Source organism: Tachypleus tridentatus, chromosome 7, assembly GCF_004210375.1.
Source record: "Tachypleus tridentatus isolate NWPU-2018 chromosome 7, ASM421037v1, whole genome shotgun sequence".
NCBI classification, from domain to species: Eukaryota; Metazoa; Arthropoda; class Merostomata; order Xiphosura; family Limulidae; genus Tachypleus; species Tachypleus tridentatus.
Window position 1 is genome coordinate 176,635,434 of NC_134831.1, and position 22,137 is coordinate 176,657,570.

The following is a 22,137-nucleotide window of genomic DNA, read 5'->3' on the forward strand; positions in this document are numbered from 1 at the left end:
TAAGTAATTAATTACTACAACCGTATAAAACATTACTACAATAAGTAATTAATTATTTCAACCGTATAAAACATTACTACAATAAGTAATTACTTATTACAACCGTATAAAACATTACTACAATAAGTAATTAATTATTACAACCGTATAAAACATTACAAGCAGTAACTGATTATTATCAGGACATTGTTAAAAGACAACCAAACGCACTTTGTACACAAACAACCATTAACATAGTGTTCTTCTTGTTAATGTTTTAATCTTTAAGAGCTGAAAGATGCATACACTATTTTGATACACAGTATTTTTATAAGATATGTGTAAAGGAAAACAAGATAGTTGTAGAATATTTTCTGATTTATATGTATATAAAGATTAAGTTTAGTTTTATGAAAAGTGTTGCATTTAAGATATGACAACAGATCAGTTGTTGAAATATCTTTAAGACATCTTAAGTTTTTATTTCACGTATTTAGTTCCCCATTAGGACAGTGACAAGTTTAAGTAATTACAAGGTTAAAAACTGGGTTGGTTTTCCTGTGCTAGAGACAGCATATGTCCCAATTTTCCTTAACCCTAATACAAACTACATCTTACTACATAACCTTCCTTTTGATATTTTACCTCAAAAAATTACGTTTGATTTTTCTTTTCTTCAGAAAAGTGTATTGATTAAGAGACTGATCTTGTCCTTTGGAGGAAATAATCCAATATGCTAATTTATTTAGTAGCTATTGTTAAGACTATATTGCATATTGTAATTGTATAGGAAAGAGTTGCAACGTGGGGGTGATGGCGAAACGGGCAGATTTTACAATGCGAGATCGAAAGTATACGGAGATGCTAAAAGCAGCTGAATCCGGGGGGGGGGGCGAATATCATCCAGAAAATTAATATAATATAGTTTACAGTTGCTATGTAAGTCAAGTATGTAACAGTTCACCCCATTGACAGTTGTTTTGAATAGTTTTATATACGAATAACTGTTATCACATTGCTTGCTAGAACTTGATATAATACAAGACATGTTTGTCATAACCTGATTTAATACAAGACATGTTTGTTAGAACATGATCTAATACAAGACATATTTCTACACAACACAGTATCACTCCTTCCCTGGTGTTAAATCGGTCAAGTAACTTTTTATTAAATACTCGTGTCTCAACGTTAGAACAACAACATATATTTTCCCAGACCAAATGCTCGTGCACTGAGCTCGTTTTGTTGGTTTTTTTTTATATAAATTTGTAAATGTATCGTAATAAATATAAAAAATATAATTGGTGGACAGAAAAGAAATGTCTTTGTCAGTATAGGTTTTGGTTTTGGTTGTGTTAACCATTTGATACATCATCAAGAATCTACGTAGGAACTAAAACTATCATGCTTCACCAACAACCTGACTTAACTCTAAAACTGGTGCAACATGCTGATCCATATGTTTTTGTATCACAATGACATTAGGGGTAAGGAATACCCATTTCTTAGAAATTCTAAAACCACCTCTAAAGACACCTTTACGATCTAAGTGTGAGTACTTTGAGTCAGGAATAGATGTTAGGAACTTTTATAAGCATTTTCGGTAGCATTATATTACATGTGAAACTGCTGACAATACTGGTTCTGATGAATGTTACTTCAGTGTATCGACAGCGTTTGTCACGTCACTTCATAACTTATATATTCAAAATATTTTAAATTCAACGTACGCAAGCCTCTAAAGTCTTATTTGTATTAATACATTAACCTCCCTATTGTGTCACTACTGTATCATATCATTAGGACGACATCATATCTGCTCTTGTGTCACTACGGTATCCTCTTATTAGAACACCATCTCTACTGCTATGTCATATATATATATATACTGTATTATTGAAGTGCTGTGTCTCTACTGTTGTGTCACCGCTGACCGTATAGTTAGACACTGTGTCTCTACTGTTGTGTCCCCTCTGTACCGTATGGTTAGACACTGTGTGTCTGCTGTTGTGTCACCGATGACCGTATGGTTAGACACTGTGTCTCTTCTATTGTGTCACTATTTTATAGTATTATTACGATACATAACGTTACTATTATTTTTATTCTCTATTATATTGTTATCACAGTAGATATAATTCGTTAAGCGTGAGCTCGAACTCACTAAAAATGCTGATTTCATGGTCTATCAATATTATCTAATAAACAGTGGAATGTCATGGTAGAAATAAAGTAGAGCGTGAAGGTGGAAGAGCACCATCTGTCGGTGTTCAAGAAACTACTGTGTCAAGAGATCACCTGTACAACAGATATGTGGTAGAACAGAAAACAGGAATGATATAACATCGAACCTTTGCTGGAGGGAGAGACAACTTTATGAATCTTTGTTTTGTATTTATTTAATGTAAATTTATCCAACTAGAGTATAATGAAATTTTTGACGACATATATATATATTTGCACGTCTTTGTATAGATACTGTAAAAAAACAAACTTATATGGAATGAAAATGGAAGGTTTATCACTCACGAACTCATATTGAGGTTAAAAAAGAAAACTTATCACTAGAACACATACTTTCAGTATAAATGGTTGGGTTTAATGTTTTACAACGATGAATCAAAACATTTTTCCACACTATATTCATAGTTATTTCGACAAAAGTAAGTGACTGAACAGGATTAATTTTTTATCATGTTTCTAAACGGATTAATGTTTATATTGGACCCCTAAAATATATAGTTAGGAAAAACTTCTCTATATCTTAATCCGTTTTATTTTTAATTCACGTATTGATCAGTAGGCAGAAAATCTAGTGACTGTTTATTTTATTTTTAGCTTTAGATTTATGTATCGCGACATCTACATAGGATACGAAGAAACGAAACCTAAACCATTTTCTACAGAATATGTATCTCATTTTGTTCATATAAAAACCAGTGATTTAGTGACAAAATTCCTAGTAAGTTACAAGCCTTTGCTTTGTACTTACAAATGTAGGTTGTAATTCAGCTATTAAACTGCTATATACCAGTTGAGTTAGTATAACCAACTAGTACGTACGTCACAAAAATACACTTGTTATATTATCTATAGTCTATATAGCTTTTCAATATCATAATGATACGATATCATATCTTCCTCGCTATACCACTGTCGCAAGTTAACTTCCACATTACAGACACGCTACGGATATTGTAGCGGATTGAAAATCAAATGCAAAGTGCACTTGAAGTGCGTTACTTATTTCATATCTGTGTTAAAATTAGAGTGTGGCCTTCAGTCGTTTTGTTACCACAATATGAGATTTGCGATCATCTGCAGAAGGTCAAATTTTGCTTGCCCTGAATAATTTCGTCACTGTTTATTTTGATAAACCCGTGTCGTGATTGGCCATTGACAACGTCAAGCGTTATGCACTAGTGAATAACGAACCATGAATTTACAAATACACGTGAAAGTAATAAAGAACATTGTGGAACGGCTTGCTAATTAAACTGGTAATAGGAAGTAATTTATGGTTTTCGGACGGCTATGGAAGACAGCATATAGAACAAATGGTCATTCTTTACATTAGAGAAATTTGTTTCAGCTAAGTAAAAAGTGAGTATCTCATTAACACATATAGCAGAATTGTGTTGTTGTTTTTATTTAAACTAAGACAATCAATTTTGTAAAAATTTTTGTGAATAATTTAATTACATAAAACTGTATGTATATATAGTAATTACCCAGGGAGATAAAGAAATGTCTTGTCACGTTTGTTTCTGTAAAGATAAAGGTATGCTTAATGAATGATTTTCGTTTGTTTGTTTGATTTTGCTATCACTTGAAATTCTGTAAAACGTTAATGTGTTTAGATGTAAAGTAGCTAATTCTTTTGCTGTACGGTGTTTATATTTCAATAAATCATTTAGTCAAAATTCCACTGATACTGTCACACTTCTTCCATGGAGGGCCCCGGCATGGCCAAGTGGGTTAAGGTGTTCGACTCGTAATCTGAGAGACGCGTGTTCGAATCCCCGTCGCACCAAACAGGCTCGCCTTTTCAATCGTGGGGGCGTTATAAGTAACGGCCAATCCCACTATTCGTTGGTAAAAGAGTAGCCCAAGAGTTAGAGGTGGGTGGTAATGTCTAGCTGCCTTCCCTCTGGTCTCACACTGCTAAATTAGGGACGGCTAGCGCAGATAGCCCTTGAGTAGCTTTGCGCGAAAGTAACAAAACAAACAGTCTTCTTTGGAGATTACAGATACTTATGTTCTTTTTCCGAAGAAATATCCCAGATCATAATAGAACACACTCTAAATAAAACCCTATTGTAACTCATTAAAAAGGATATGACAAGACAGCCTAATAGGAAGGTTAGTGTTGAGTTTTATTATATTTTGTAACTTAAGCAGTGTACCAGAGCGGATAGACCACGTAAAAGCGTTGATTATTTCAATTAAAAAAAAAAACATAAGTGAGGAAATGGCCGTTAGTTTAAAAACATAAATTATCGTCAATTTCACGAGGAAACTTACTCTCTTGACAACGGATGAGTAATATTTAACAACAAAATTGACCATATTGAAGTATCAACCCTCACAACGAATGTGTGATCCTATACAACGAAAGTTACAGTCTTGACAACGATTGCTTCATCTATGGGACCGAGAAAGGCGTTATTAAAAACGAATATTTTGCTCTTGTCAACCAGAATGACGCCCTGAGAATCGACGCTATGTCACCCTTAACAACCAGAAACATTATCTTAACAGGTTCGTCACGACTGCCTACTGTAATAATAAGTTTTTCACAAAGCTACTTAAGTTTTAAAATACTAAAGTTTCATCTTTCTTGTCATCACAGTTCTACCTCCTGAAACTGTCCAGGATTTTATGGTTAGTGTTTCCATAATTCAGCAAAAACAAGCTGGAATACAAATTTGTAATATTCCAAAATTGTCTGTAATTTCATTTAAAGGACTTTTATATTGTATTTTAACAACATTTACAACTGACAACAAATTTATAAGAAATAAAAAAACATGTATCATCTTAATAATATTATTAGAGGAAGATATGTTTTAATATATGACTAAACTGTATATCTACATAAACTAGTTATGTTGAAGTTTTAATATATGATTAGACTGTATATTTACCTCAAGTACTTATGTTGAAGTTTTAATATATGACTAAACTGTATATCTACATAAACTAGTTATGTTGAAGTTTCAATATATGACTAAACTGTATATCTACATAAACTAGTTATGTTGAAGTTTTAATATATGATTAGACTGTATATTTACCTCAAGTACTTATGTTGAAGTTTTAATATATGACTAAACTGTATATCTACATAAACTAGTTATGTTGAAGTTTTAATATATGATTAGACTGTATATTTACCTCAAGTACTTATGTTGAAGTTTTAATATATGATTAGACTGTATATTTACCTCAAGTACTTATGTTGAAGTTTCAATATATGACTAAACTCTATATCTACATAAACTAGTTATGTTGAAGTTTTAATATATGATTAGACTGTATATTTACCTCAAGTAGTTATCTTGAAGTTTTAATATACGAGTAGACTGTATATCTACATAAACCAGTTATATTGACGTTTTAATATATTACTATACTGTGTGTTTACCTAACCCAGTTATATTGACGTTTTAATATACAACTAGACTGTATATCTACCTATACCAGTTATGTTGAAGTTTTAATATATGACTAAACTGTATATCTACCTATACCAGTTATGTTGAAGTTTTAATATATGACGAGGCGGTATGTCAATTTTTCTTTTTTCCGTCCTGTGAGACAAACTCTTATCCGTGTTTGGTTTTTTAACCAGTTCTGTGTAAAGTTCAAAAGTTAATAACACCTGAGATTTCCCACTAACGCTTATTTTCAATTCGTCTCAGTGATTAGTTTTTATGTAAATGGCTCGGCCTAAGTAACGTTGTATCACTTTGTTATAACTGGTGCTCAGACAATCAATTCTACAGACGTGTCTTAGCCCACGTCTAGAGCCAATATACAGATTCTCGGTTCCTTCTGTGTATTATTGATTTCTTGTTTAGGGGTGAACGAGGGGGTATCGAGAGAGAAATATTGACGAACAGTGTTGTTTTCTTATCGAACCGTTCTAACAAGTATTAGAGCCCATTTTATATGCATGTACAGAGATTTAGCAAAAAGAAGATTTTCCCTTAGATGTCAGTGCCAGCTGTCAAATTAACTTATGTGTATATACTTGAACATCATGCTAACTTGTCTGGATAATTCACTGCTCATCTAGCTAGTCACATTATTTCCCCTTTGGGAATTACAATTCAATATTGGACAGAAATTGGACTCTGCCCTTTATAGCCCAACACATTTTCCAATTACACGTGACATGTTCCAGAATGGTCGATGAAACCACGACAAGGTCTCGCTCATGTTGTAAATCTGATGTTGGAGTTGACTTATTCGAGTAACTAAATTTCTGAAATCATACATAACATATGTTTTAGGAATACAATCTGATACTTTAAATATATTAAAATTTCTACTATAATAATCTTATATGTTATGAGTTGTAGTTATATGTTTAACATAATTATACGTTTTTATTGTGCAATCTTATGTCGCCATGTAGCTATATAATTTTATTCGTTAAATGTATTGTATACGGTCGCTCTGCATTCTTGTGTCAAATACACTGCGCATTGTACATATATAAACTTATATTGATGGTGATTATTAAAGAAATGTTTTCATTGAGAATATTAGGTCCATTCATACAGGAAGAGGCTGTAAGAAAACCTGTTGTGGACAGTTTTCAATTATCTCGTGCACACTGGTACCCATTTCGCAACAGCACTCTTGAAATAAACACAACTGTTGTTTGGGGGAAGCGTGCTTTAGGTGTCAAGTATAGAAATGTTTTTAAGCCGGGTTCGAATTTTGAAAATAAACCTTTCGAATCTACATGTAAATATGAGTTAGTCATGGCTGATTGCAAAACGCAAACTAATACGTGTTTGTTTTTGAATTTCGCGCAAAGCTACACGAGGGCTATCTGCGCTAGCCGTCCCTAATTTAGTAGTATTAGATTAGAGAGAAGGCAACTAGTCATCACCACCCACCGCCAACTCTTGGGCTACTCTTTTACCAACGAATAATGGGATTGACCGTCACATAATAACGCCCCTACAGCTGAAAGTGCGAGGATGTTTGATATGACAGGGATTCGAACTCGTAACTCTGGAGTGCCTCAACCACCTGGCCATGCCGATCCCAAACTAATGACATTGGAAACACGTTTTGAAAAGCTGAAACAGTCTTAACCTGAGTCAAATACAAGTATTACCTTTATTTAAATACTCACACAAAACTTCCGTTGAAAACTTATCACCGAATCGTAGATAATAGGCCTAGCATTACGTCCTAATTCGTTGCTCGACTCGCAATCTCCTGGGCAAGAATTCGAATCCCGTTACCGAACATGCCGTGAGGGCACTATAATATTCTGACCAATCCCACTATTCGTTGGCGCAAGAATAGCCCAAGGTTTGGCGGTGGGTGCTGCTGACTAACCCTCTTCCCTCCGGTCTTTTATTTCAGAATTAGGGACGCATAGAGCAAATATACCTTCATTAGGTTTGTGTGAAATTCAGCAAACAAAGAAATCAGATAAAAGGAAACTTGCCTTTACAAAGAACGGCAGAATCAAGCTAGTCTAGTTTTATTAAGTTCATCAAAAGGCAGGTCAGTGACCGTCTTTGGGGCTTATAATACTAATATTCGATCCTTATGGTAGATACAGCGCGGAGGCACCATCTTACTGAACTGGGCTTAAAACAAACAAAAAACGTTGTATTGGACAATATTAAGAAAGGTTGATAAACCAGTGTACCAAACACTGGGGAATAAAGGTTCAGTTAAGCCCGTGTAACCAGCCCCATTCGAGCCTTGTACAAAACACTTGGAATCAGTATTCAATTAAACCCGTGTAACCAGCAGCTTTCGAGCCATTGTACAAAATAATGGGACAGAAATGTCCAGATAAGCTCGAATAACTAGCCCCCTTCAAACCAGTGTACCAAACACTGGGATATAAAGGTTCAGTTAGGTTTATATTTTGGATAGCTAAGTTTATCTCATGACGTGAAACGCATGAACACGAAATCTTTAACAAAAAATTGCTCACCAATGAAGAGATGTTTTCTTCTTAATTTTTAAAAAAGACGTTCGAGTTTAGTAACACATTACCATATTTGAAAATTGTGTTATATTTCCAGTCTAAAATACAACCGTTTCACAGTTTGAGTGAGCACAACTAAACCAAGTTAATAGTACAATATAAGCCAAATTTAATGTCACTAAAGAATACCTGTATTACTTACTATACAGCGATAAACATATTATATGTAAAAAAACACATTATTGAGTACACTATTTCGAGCAACTTATCCACAAGTAATTTCAAAACGTGAGCACAGAATACAACGTCTGAAAAAGTGTCACGTTCACAAACTTCTAATGTGACATATAAATTCAATGTCTTACTTTTAATTTTAGGTTTGATCATTAGCTGGTTAAAACATTCAAATTTAGTGATGAACAATAAATCTCGTGCACGTGACATCGTGCTTGGCGTTATTAGTATACATCGCAATCGCAGAACGCTTAATATTGTCGACAGAGGGCGAGGTGAAAATAATATTCGTCAGACACACACGTTGTTAATTAACAGAAACCTAAGCCTTACATTTTTAATACAGCAACAAGATTATAAAAATTATTAATACTATGTTTCAGTCAAATAGAACGTTAGAAGCATCTGAAAAAAATCCACGTACGTGATGATTGTCTCGACCGTAGTGAGTAACGTTATAGATAACAATAATAATGAGATAGAAGCATCTTGGTTATTAAACAGTTAAAAAACCCACAGCGGGTGGAACACATATTACTTAATCACGCTCTAATTACTCGACGTAATTTATTGGTTAATTATAAGTGTAGTATTACGGAAGTAGAGATTTTGATCTTATTGTCTATTTTATTTTGTTATTATGCTGAAATATGATAACGATTTATGTATCGTGGTATTTGTTTTTATTATGGTGTATTAATTTGGCAGACACGGTTGACATGTTTACAAATATTAAATTTATACATCTAACACTAAATAAAGTGGCTTCGAACTATAAATTAGTGAATTAAATTGGGTTCATTAAGGAATGTTTAAAAAGTCTCCTCTAATAATTAAGTTATTTTATAAATCAAACGTAACTAATTATTATAGACTTAGCATTGTACTAGGATTTCCTGTTCGTGGGATTGCACATAAAAGATTTAAAAAAATGAACATGGCTTTAATGATGGTATAACTAGTACTTTATACCTAAATCTATTAAATTTAAAGTGGTAAAATTATTTTAATCAATACAGATAATACCAAACTAACCCTAAAATTGGAAGTCGGTTGTACCGAATTCTAGTGATTATTTCCTTCATCATAATATCCAGAAAACGACAAAAGTCAACGAAATTGTTATTCGACAATAAATTTTAAACACCTTTTGTAGAAAAATCATTTTAAAATTGCTCACTTTTATTTATGTCCAAATTTTGGATAAAGTCTGTCGCCTTTTACAAAATAGTTTACGTATACAATTCCAGTTTTCAATAGTACGCTAATCAATATACAATACACAAGAGAAAGAAGTGTCCAAAAATTATTCTTACCCTTATCTCAGCTGTATGTACAAGGTTAAAAAGTGTAACGTTAACACAAAATACAAATTTTATGGGTGCAGCAACGAGGGGTCTTGCAAAAAGATTTGAATACAACAAAACAATAAAAAGAATAAAACGATAAAAACAATAAAAACAATAAAACAATAAAAAAAGACTTCAAAGCAGAACATTAGAAATATGCTTTATTATTTTTATCGTCGTACATCGCAGACTTCTCACAAACAAGGAATAATTGTTGTATATAGTAAGATTGCAAAGCCTTAGAAGTCAAGAACATTTTGAAAATCATTCTAACAATATAAATCAACGTAAAAATGGGATGGCGCTGAGCTAATGTTATATTTTTAGGAAAACTTTTAATTAGCACTAAAACATTTTAGAAGTTTCCTGAAGCAAAAGTTCGCACCCTAAACTTGTGAGAAGATTTAAATGAGAACTTCCAAACAGAATTTCTTTTGTTTAAAGTTGCTAAGTTAGAAGGGCATTTGTTTCTCCACGATTTTAGGGTTAAGTCGTTAAATAAGACCCACGAGTACGTTAGATAAAAGTATGAAAATTAGACGAGGCGCCCTTCGTATTTTATATTTCTATAGATGCCTGATTACATTAATTAACTTAACGAAAGATTGAGGAAATACCTTCATTAACCATACAAATAATATGATATTTAATCTCTCTAGTTCTGTTTTGTACAAAACGGAAAGGGTAGTAGGTGCTTTAATTTTTCCATGTAGTTTTGAATTTTATGTAAGTTTTCATGTAGAATCTTTGTAAACTGACATTATTTTGGAAGAGACTTTATAATTAACATCTGGCCTATAGCCTATAAGAATAAATATACTATAAGACTTCCAAACATTTTTTTCTCAGAAATTATTAGTATTTGTCGGACAAACTTTTATTTAATAAATTAATATAGTTAAAAATGTTAATTTCACACGAGTTATTATTTCGTAACTGTTCCGACAAAATATAAGAAGTTAGGTTCAAATTAAAGAAGACAAATTAACAGTAAGATACAATAACTATTGGAAGGAACAGAAACTAGAAACAGTCAAAGCATTCAATGGTCTCAATAAAGCGTGAAATATAAAAATAAACATTTATGAACTTGTTTTGTACAAAAGTTAAAATGCTATTAAAGTGTTTCCACAAGGCGGCCCTAGCGTGCTAATATAGCGCTGATTTTGTGGATGCAAGGACTCCCGTGAAGAGCTTCGCAGTCAATTATAATTATTATTAACTTAAGCCTAATGTCATCTAAACTACCAAGTTAAACGTCTATTAACGAGGTATGACTAGTTGTTTCACTTAATGTGTATTTGTACAAATGTCTATCTTAAAGTTGAAAACTGTATATATTTATATCAATATCAGAGAGGTCTTCTATCAGAGGCAAGTATAAAAATAAGATTTCTGTGGTCGTTAATTGTGGTTTAAACATCTCTCCTGTATAACGTCAAAACGCGTGTTAGCGCTTTCTGAACTAAACATCACAGCAACTCGTTACATAGCAGAATTTATAGAATTAAAAGCCCCACGCAACTACAGCAGTAAGTCTACGGATTTGCAATGCTAAAATCAGCGGTTCGTGTCCTTTCAGTGGGCTCAGCAGATAGCCCGATGTGGTTTTGTTATAAGACAACACACACACACTCAATTAAAATTACCAACTAGATTATAAACTGAGAACTACACGATGTGTAAAATTTTCTTAAACAGTAAGGTGAACGGCGTGTGTATTTTCGTATAGCAAAGCCACAAAGGGCTATCTGCTCAGCCCACCGAGGGGAATCGAACCCCTGATTTTAGCGTTGTAAATCCGGAGACATACCGCTGTACTAGCGGGGGCTTGTGTATGTAAAATTTAAACAGTAAAGTGAACGGTGTGACTCGGTGTAAAACTATAAACAGTAAGAGGAGCGGCGGGTGTGTTTGTGTGTGTGTAAAATGTTGAATGTAACTCGCCTGGATTCTCCCAAGTTTAAACCTAATTTATATAAAAATGACAAATGTGTTCTACAGGGAAATTGAATTTATAATTAACTTCGAGTTGCATGGTGAGAATTTCTCTTCATACATGTTTATAAACTGTATAACCCAATTTGTTTGTTTTGTACATTAATACAAAGCTATTAAGAACGTCTGCGCTAGTTGTCCCTAACTTTGAACTGATAATTTATAGGAAAAGCAGCTAATTACCTACTATTTTCTGACCGATTAGCTAGTATTCTCAATCTTTCTTACACCGTACACACGGTCAGAACTGGCAGAGCTCGAGTTTGTGTGTGTGGGGTCGCGGGTCCCGAAAATCGGGCCCATTCATCAGCTTTCTTATCACTGTCCACAATTTTAAACAATTTCAGTTGTGTTGTAATGAAAAACTACAAATTATAGGGCTACAGTAGCTGAAACTAGAATATCAGAAGGTTAAGCCTAATTGGTAATTTCGTCGGTTCTTTAACTAAGTGCTCTGTTTCGTATAAAAACATGCTTTGAAGACCGTATCACAGCGGCTGATTGTCATCGCAATTTGTTTGACCGAATAGTCTAAACGCTTGTAGCTGTGAGTAAACTAATAACATGGAATGAACCATGCTGTAATGGGAATACATATCATATTTACATATTTCTGCGTTACATCTACCGTTCAGCAAATTATCTTCCAGTGAAAATCATCCATAATAATCAGACGATAGCTTCGTTCGTGAATTAGCTTGATTACCATGTTAATATGTTGTTAACTTGTAGAACATAATCGAAATCCAAATTGTTAAATCTCTTATTTGAGTTTACAGAATCTGACACCAGGGGCCAAAGTGTTTTTTGTTTTTTTAATTTCGCACAAAGCTACTCGAGGGCTATCTGTGCTAGCCGTCCCTAATTTAGCAGGGTAAGACTAGAGGGAAGGCAGCTAGTCATCACCACCCACCGCCAACTCTTGGGCTACTCTTTTATCAACGAATAATGGGATTGACCGTAACTTTATAACGCCCCCACGGTTGAAAGGGCGAGCATGTTTGGCGCGACGGAAATGCGAACCCGCGACTCTCAGATTACGAGTCGCACGCCTTAACACGCTTGGCCATGCCGACAAAGTGAAAAGTATAATATATCTACCTTGAATATATATTTCTTTAAGTAACTTTTTTTTTATTGAGTAACAAAATACCTCATTGTTTAATATTTATTTTAGCTTGTATGAGTTCCTTCGAACTTTGCGTTGGTATTTTCATACATAATTACTACAATTATAATTTTGTTGTTTTAAAAAATAACAAGTTCGTTAAGCTAATGCGTAAAGAATCGTGAGACCTGTTAGATTATCTCTTGAAAAGAAGTCGATGAGTTACAGAATTGATTTTAGTAACAAAAGTGCACATGATTTATCCTTTACATAAAAACGAAACTTAAGTCAATGTATAAATAAAATCCAAAAACTTTCATCCACAACAACTGAAAGTTATCCAACTTTTCCTACTTCGCTAATGTTTTTGTTTAATGTTCTGATAGCTTTCAGTAAACGTTATTTTAAATAATGGGAAATCGGAAGCATTAATATACTTGCTCCTTTGAAACTTCGTCAAAAGATTGTATGAAACCCTGTGTGAGCAGAACTGTTGTGTTAGATGAATCACTGATAACAACAGTGTTTTTAAATACGACCAAACATCAATGAAACGTAAATAGGCGGATTCTTTGGTAGGCTTACTTTCATTAATTAGTGTCTCTTGGGATATTTAACTTCTAACATCGTGATACATTGAATATGGAGACTAGGTGAACGTGACTTATGTAAAACAAACTCGACCTTCGTTTTCAATGATAATAAGTCTAACACTGTTATGTAAATAAATGTAAATCGATGTACACAATATAAATCACATCGTACATCTTGTAATAAATGTTAGGAAACAGAACTTTAAATATATTAACAAATATCTTGTACATAAATATTGTATAAGTTGTTAGATATTACCACAATGTTGCCTACTGTAATACAGACTAGTGACTCGATCCGATCTTGTATATAAATATTGTGTAAGTTGTTAAGTATTACCACAGTGTTTCCTACTGTAATACAGACTAGTGACTCGACTCGATCTTGTATATAAATATTGTGTATGTTGTTAAATGTTACAACAATGTTTCCTACTGTAATACAGACTACTGACTCGACCCGATCTTGTATATAAATATTGTATAAGTTGTTAGGTATTACAACAATGTTTCCTACTGTAATACAGACTACTGACTCGACCCGATCTTGTATATAAATATTGTATAAGTTGTTAGGTATTACAACAATGTTTCCTACTGTAATACAGACTACTGACTCGACCCGATCTTGTATATAAATATTGTATAAGTTGTTAGGTATTACAACAATGTTTCCTACTGTAATACAGACAACTGACTCGACCCGATCTTGTATATAAATATTGTACAAGTTGTTAGGTAATGTCACATTTTGTATATAAATATTGTGTTTTATATTTTATAGAACACAATTGAAGGTTTGATTTCCGAAGCAGTCACAGAGCAGACTGGTCAATACGTATAAGTCGGTAGGGATAGGTTATAAGTATTGTCTATTGGTAAACTAGTTTTGTTTTTGTTCCATAAATTAACTATTTTCTGGGTAATACAGTTTGATAGATACATTTTAATATTTTCCTAAGTTTTAATTATGGAAACTTTTATCTGTCTCTCCAAATCTCCAGAGATTAGGTGAAAATGAAAACATATTTGCTGGTCAATACCTGCATTCTGTGGTCATCTTAAATATTTCTCTCTTGTAGGATTGCCATTGATTAGTAAGTATACGATACCTGCGGTTGGTACTGTATTTGCCTGGAAAGTAATATTGGTTTTTATATTCCACTATTCTTGTTGTGTCAACAGTAAAATATTATAATTCCTTGTTCTTCGATATACAGTTGTCGGTCTTCGTGTGAACCCTTCGGCATGGATTCCTGTACATGGTGAGGGGACCTCCCAGGGAAGATTCTGTTCTTTCAGTTTACCTCCTCTGGGATCTAAACACCCACCCACGTGTTTGCCATGCATGGCAACTCGTGAAGGGGAGGAGAGGATTCTGGTGGTTGAGGGGTCCAACCCTAACACACCACTTTGGCCTTGTATTCCTGTAGACGAGCGGCCTTGGAGTGGCCCCCCTTGGATCAATCGGCTGGTCCACTCAGGCTAGGATCAACCAAGTACCAGTGCTGGATGTTATCAACAGGTGTTGTGGACATTGTATCTAATGCTGGTGTTTGGGTATAGTGCTCACGAAACCCTGGCGTTGCTGCAATGTCCTTGTTTGACATTATAGTGCCTCCCCTGGTAGGGCTCCATGGTGGGTGGGGCCAGTGGGTACCGAAATTTCCCTTTCTTTATTATGGATACTCCAATTTAAAATGTTAATAAAATAGTGAAAAACAGTCTATAGATAAACGACCACGTCTTGAAGATTCTGAGGAACAATCCTTACCACCTGTAACACCTGTTGTACCTCATTTTCTTATATTGCACTCACTTTCAGACGAACCTTTAGGGCAAATGCCTCTCTTTTTCATTCAGAAGGGACTTGTTGGCTCTCCAAAGTCAGTAAAGAAGCTTCGATCTGGTGACATATTGGTGAAAACATCCACATCTCAACACAGTGAACTCCTCTTGCATTCAAAGGTGATTGGGGATATACCTATTGAGATTACACCTCATGCTACTTTGAATTCAGTATGAGGAGTTATTGTTGAGAGGAATTTGAAGAACATCCCAGAGTTGGAGATTCTCACTGGTTTCTCCGCCCAAAAGTATAGGACAATGATCACTGCCTCGTGGATTATTGTCAACCCTCCATGAAAAATGTGAGAATAATGAAGAGGGGCAAACTGAGAGATCAATAGCGGTAAACGACTGACTAGGTGTAAGAAAATAAGTAGAAGAACCAGTATTGAAAAGAGAAAGGTTATGATCAGAGAGCATACGCTCTACAGAGTGACCCCTCCTATCAATAACAGCACTTTCCCAGAGGGGATGATGTCCATTAAAGTCCCCCAGGATTAAAAAGGGAGACGACAACTGTTCAATGAGAGCATCAAGGTCTGATTGATCATATGTCTCTCCAGGCAATAGGTAGAGAGAAAAAACAGTGATGGTATGACCCAAGGAAACATGGATGGTTACGGCCTCCAAGGGTGTGTCGAGTGGCAAAAGCAGGGTGGGCACATGCTGATCAACCAACAGTGCCACCCCTCCATGTACTCGTCCATCACACAGTGTGTCATTTCTGTACAAAGAAAACCGCCGAAAGGTGACTGTATCAGCAGGTTTCAGAAATGTTTCTTGTAAGGAAAGACATACAGGATGGTAGGAAGCAATGAGTGTTTTTACGTCATCCAGTTCAGAATGTAAACCTCGACATTTCCATTGTATCAAAGTGGCAATTCTTATATACGTGTAGGCTAATTTAGTGGAGAACCCTTCTGTTTACGACCACGTCTTTTTTCTTTACTGTCCTTATTCGAGGGAGGTCTATCAAGTTTCATGGATCCTGTTCTGGGTCGATTGGGCAGGTCTTTGTTGTTGGAAGAGGATTCCAGTGACTGAGGACGTGAATGAATGATCGTTTTGCATCTTGGGGTGGGAGAAGAAGATGTGCCGAAGGAAATGCCTGTACCCAGAACCAAAGGAAGTAGATCTTGAGGATTGCTGGAATGAATGTCAGGGACAGAGATGGGTGTTGACGGTGATTCATCATCTTTTTTAACCATGGAGGTCAAAAGACTTTTCATTTGGTTTTAGAACGATTCTTTTGGAGGCACAGAGAGATTTATTTACACTCCCACAGTAGCTGTGGAAGGAAGTGCAGCAGCATGCGTCCAAGATGAAGTGGTGGACAGCAACTTTCGAGCCTCAGGATAAGTAATGTTATGAGTCGTTTTCAAACGCTGCACCTCTTTTTCTTCCAACCATTTAGGGCAATAACGAAAGTAGAACGGGTGAGAGCAACTAACACAATGAGGGCCCGTTTCATACTCATAGGCATCATGGTCCTTGCTACCACAACAAGCACATGTCAGGGAACCACAACATGACGTCTTTGAGTGGCTGAACCTCTGACACTGGAAACATCAGAGAGGGATTGGAATGTATGGCCGTACTCTGCAATTAAGATAACCTGCCTTGATGGTGGCAGGCAAACGTGGTGACGTAAATGTCAGAATGAAAACATTGATTGGCATCATAATTCCATTGTTGTCTGGTGGAAACTGGATAAAGCAAACTGGCCCTTTTCCACTGCTCTTGCAGAACTTGATCCTGCCTTTTTGTGTAAGCCATCAATAGACGACTGTGTGGAAGTAGTAATTGACTGTATTATACAAGTAGCTGCTCAATGCATTCCTAAAACCTCGACACGTTTTCTATGATATCCTCATCCATGGTGGAATCCTGTTTGCCACATGGCACGGAAGGCTCAAAAACGAGCCTGGGATACTTTCCGTAGATATCCCACACTCTCGAACCGTATCGCTTTCCAGCGGACCCGTGTACATGCTCAGTGGGTAAGACGTCAAAGCCAGAAGGAATCTTGGTTTAAGTTCACAACTGGCATATCTTCTACCACCAGTTCCAAAGTCATATGGGACAAGATTCGAAGGGTCAGTGGGCAGTATAATTCTGTCCCCCTCTCGATCTTGCTCTCTGATGACCAGGAAGTAGCTGATACCTGGAGCATCGCCGATACTCTAGATGAAAGGTTTTGTCGGGTATCTAGCATTTCTGCTTCTTCTTCCACCTTCTTAGCCATCAAGACTCGGAAAGAGCAATTGTCTCTTTCCTTTAGAGCTGATTGTTTCTCTGACTGTAATCTTCCCTTTACACTGGTGGAACTCTGACAGTACATCAGTTGGACCTGATGATGTACATTGTGACATGCTGCGCCATCTATCTTCACCTACTCTTGTGATTGTTTTTAACCAGATCTGGCAGGAGAATGTTTTTCCTGATGCCTGGCGCCAGGCTATTGTCCTACCTTTCTCTAAGCCTGGGAAGGATTCCCAAACCTTAAAGAGAATGGTTAATGCTCGTCTTATTTGGTTCCTTGATTGTTTGTTTGTTTTAAATTTCGCGCAAAGCTACTCGAGGGCTATCTGCGCTAGCCGTCCCTAATTTAGCAGTGTAAAACTAGAGGGAAGACAGGTAGTCATCACCACTCACCGCCAACTCTTGGGCTACTCTTTTACCAACGAATAGTGGGATTAACCGTCACATTATAACGCCCCGACGGCTGAAAGGGCGAGCATGTTTGATGAGATCGGGATTCGAACCCGCGACCTTCGGATTACGAGTCAAACGCCTTAACACACTTGACCATGCCGGGCCATTGGTTCCTCGAATCAAACAGCCTCCTCTCTCCAACCGAGTGTGAGTTCCAATGATAGCACTCCACTATGGACCACATCTTGTATCAATATTCTTTGACATTGAAAAGGCTTATTATACAACATGGAGGTATGGCATTTTGCAAGATCTCTATATACATGGGTTACGTGGCCATTTGCCCATTTTTATTAAAAATGTTTTGATGTACAGGAGAATCCAAGTCCGTGTGGGTTCGACACTTTTCCGTTCTTTCCTACAGGAACTTGGGGTAACCTCAGGGCTGTGTTCTAAGTGTCACGCTTTTCAGTATAAAGATTAATGCCATCACTGAACAACTCCATCTCACTGTTGCAAACTGGCTCTGTGTCGACGACTTTCACATCTCATGTCAGTCGTCAAACATGAGGTATATTGAGCGGCAGCTACAGACTGCCCTCAATCGTTTACTGAAGTGGACCACAGCAAACGGCTTTAACTTCTCTCTCTGTTAAACCGTTTGCATGCACTTTTGCCGCCAACAGGGCATTCACCCTGATCCTGAACTCGGTATCAGTGAAGTTCTGCCTGTGGTCCCTGAGAGAAAGTTCTTGGGATTTATCTTTGACCTAAGCTGACATTTATACCACACATCAAGCAGCTACGGGTCAAATGTACAAGAGCACTGAACATCCTCTGTGCCCTCTCTTACACCACCTGGGGAGCAGATCAATGTTCTATGCTAAAGGTATATCGTGCTCTTATTCGATCGAAACTCGACTATGTATCACTGGTCTATGGCTCTACCAGGACCTCGGCCTTAAAGATGCTGGACCCTATTCATCATCAAGGACTTCGGCTCTGCACTAGGGCTTTTTGCTCTTCCCCAGTTCAGAGCTTATACATATAGTCTCATGAACATCTTTCGCACCTCCGCCGTTTCCAACTGTCTTTACTATATGCTTCGAAACTTCGTTCCTTACCACAGCAATCCCACCTGGGATTGTGTTTTCCTTCCTCCGTGGGCCATGCCTTTTCAGAACAGACGATCTGCCACTGCTCCTTTTGGCCTTCGTATCCAGGCGCAGTTGGATGAATTGGGTCTGTCCTTGGATAACATTGCTGTATCCACTGATCAACCCATTCTACCATGGCTTCTTACAGTCCCCAAATGTGACCTATATTTAAGTCATCTGAGAAAGTAGACACTCCTGAATGAAAATACTGTCTGTTATTTACTGAACATCTTTCGAACCATCCTTTCATTCCTATTTAGAGATGGTTCGAAATCATGTGACTGTGTGGGCTTTGCTATGGTTTGTTGTGATTCGGCGGTTGCACACAGAATCCCCTCTACAGCTTCTGTGTTCACTGCTGAACTGTTCGTCATTTTTCTTGCCCTGGATCACATAGAAGCTAAGCAGTACTCAAACTGCACTATTTATACTGACTCGCTTTGTTCTCTACTGGCCCTGGAATCGCTTCACGTTAGTACATATCCTGTTCTCGCCGATATTCAAAACTGACTGGCCAATTTCTCTTTAATATCTACTTCTATCCAGTTATTCTGGATACCAGGCCACGTTGGTATTCGCGGGAACGAGCTCGCCGATACCGCAGCTAAATCTATCTGCTCTGGCACTGTCACTGCTGTGCCTGCTCTATACATGCTTCGTGCCAGCTAGCAATCGACTTGGAGTGAGTAACGCGAAAACAAGCTTTTCCAAATAAAACCCTCTATTGGACTTTGGCCGTCTTGCTTCCGTAAGGATCGGAAGGGAGAAGTTGGTTTAACTAGACGACGCACTGGTCTCAGTTACTTAACTCATCTTTTTTTTTATCTGGAACTGGTGCATCCGTGTGTAGTCTGTGTAACACTCGGGTCACAATAAGCCACGTTTTACTTTTTTGTATTCGTTACGATTCGTAACGACGGCACCATAATGTTAGACAGTATTATTGGTGATGGTAACACTGTCCACCTTGGTAATGTTTTTAGTTTTTTAAAGGCCATTAATCTTTTTAATGCCATTTAAGGTTTTTAATTTATACATTACACCTTTTTAATGTGGCTCCCTTTTAAAAATCACAGTTCATCTAGTTCAATTTGAAATTAGAAACTGACCATACATTAAATAACTCGGAACCAGGACCGGAAAGACCAGCTTCAGGTGACTGACGGTGGTTTTTGTACTTACCTGTTAGTCTTCCTGGTGAGTTATGATAATAACCGTCACGCTATAGAAATTCTTTTACAACTTAAATTTCTGAAGTTTTTCTCTAAACTAGATGTGAACATTGGTTTTATGCTATTTATGTGTTGTTGTTTTTCAACTCTGTTTTGTTTTACCCTAATTTCCTTTTAATTTTACTAAATTTACTTTTACCTTTTTAACTGTTTGGCGCAGATAGCCTAGCTGCTTTGTGCCATAAAACACTAAATCAACCAACCAACTTCGAGTGAAACCGACATGTAAGGTTTAATATAATTTTAGTTTGGTGAACCTATCGTATAAAGTTGCGTTATTTGTGGTTGTTGTTTTATCTTTTTTTACAGATAATGTAACATCCGATTTAAATTCGAGAATTATTTTATGTTTTTAAATTAGTGATTCAAATTTAATAATGTTATATTTTTAATATATGGATCATGCAGTTAATCTGTATTTGTATTAACATATTAAATATGTGTGTTTCTCTTACAGCAAAGCCACATCGGGCTATCTGCTAAGCCCACTGAGGGGAATCGAACCCCTGATTTTAGCGTTGTAAATCCGGAGACATACCGCTGTACTAGCGGGGGGCCGTATTAAATATATTTTGGATTTTATTACAATTTATTTGTTTACTGTATATTTTTTGGAGTGCACCCCTTTCCACCGATGACTTAGCGATAAGTCTGGATGCTCATAACGTTAAACCTGGGACTTCCATACCTACGTTGGCAAGAGCACAAATAACCAGTCCATTGTATAGTTTTTACGCTTAGTAAGGATATATCAAAGGGACATTGTTATGTTACTTTACTGCCATCTACTTATTAGATAAACATTTTCTTTAAACAGCTTCATTGTTAAGATGTACAACAAATAATATACAGTCACAGCTTCTTAGGTATTATAGTTATGTAAAATTATTAATAACTAACATAAGTATATTAGTGGTAAAATATATTTAACTGTTTGTTTGTTTTTTAAAAAGAACTTTGATTCAATATTTTAGTTTGTAATAAATATAGAAAATATTCACATAAATAATAAACAAAAACCCAAAAGTTTATTGTTGGAAAAGTTATTTTCCTGACTTACTTGGACATTTAATATCTTGTATAGGCGGAGTAGTTGTATCACTTTCCCTTCATGACTTGCTACTATGTGGATTGCTTTAGAACCATTTAAAATCCAGATAGTAGTAGCAAGAATGGACTATGGAACCTAAGCTTAATATTGATTAGGCTTAACATAATAATGCTGGTATTTATGTGCAAACACCATATTGTGAGCTGAAATGCCAAGTACTGTTTTAATTATTACCTTTCTTATTGTTTGATTATTTTTTCCAACTTCTAACAGCGGACAGCGAGCGGTGATTTAAAGAACTACAATGTTGTGTAATAGAGCGCTCATACTTCCTACTTTTCTCTTTTCTGAGCATACGAGACTGGAAAATTTGAAGTTAAACTGGATAGAATGTGTAACCCCCCATCACCCAGTATTCTGAGTACCTCAAAATCCAGGGTGAATTATATAACAATCGACATATGGTTTGTCCCCTGGTGTTGGTTGAATGTTTTTGTGTTTGAGATTTTCAAATTATTTTTTCCTTACTTAGTTATTTGTTCTGTTGATAAATATACTAATTATCTTTATCTTTCATTTTTGGATACTTTTATTTCTCCTTATTTCCAGTCACGTACTGAAGTATCATCGGTTTGGTCAGTAGATGAATTGGATATGAGGCGATTTTAGAAAACGACATCTAGCGTAAATTGAAGAATTTTAATTGTCATTATTGCATAATGGAAAAGAATAAAAAAAG

General features: G+C 35.9%; 1 long non-coding RNA gene across 1 annotated transcript; it reads left to right on the forward strand.

Annotated features, from left to right (window-relative positions):
- The first annotated feature begins 1,800 nt into the window (after positions 1-1,800).
- On the forward strand, positions 1,801-22,137 carry LOC143257342 (uncharacterized). The gene is made up of 3 exons (XR_013031808.1): positions 1,801-3,585; positions 14,240-14,303; positions 22,008-22,137. It is a non-coding gene; the product is annotated as an uncharacterized LOC143257342 (long non-coding RNA).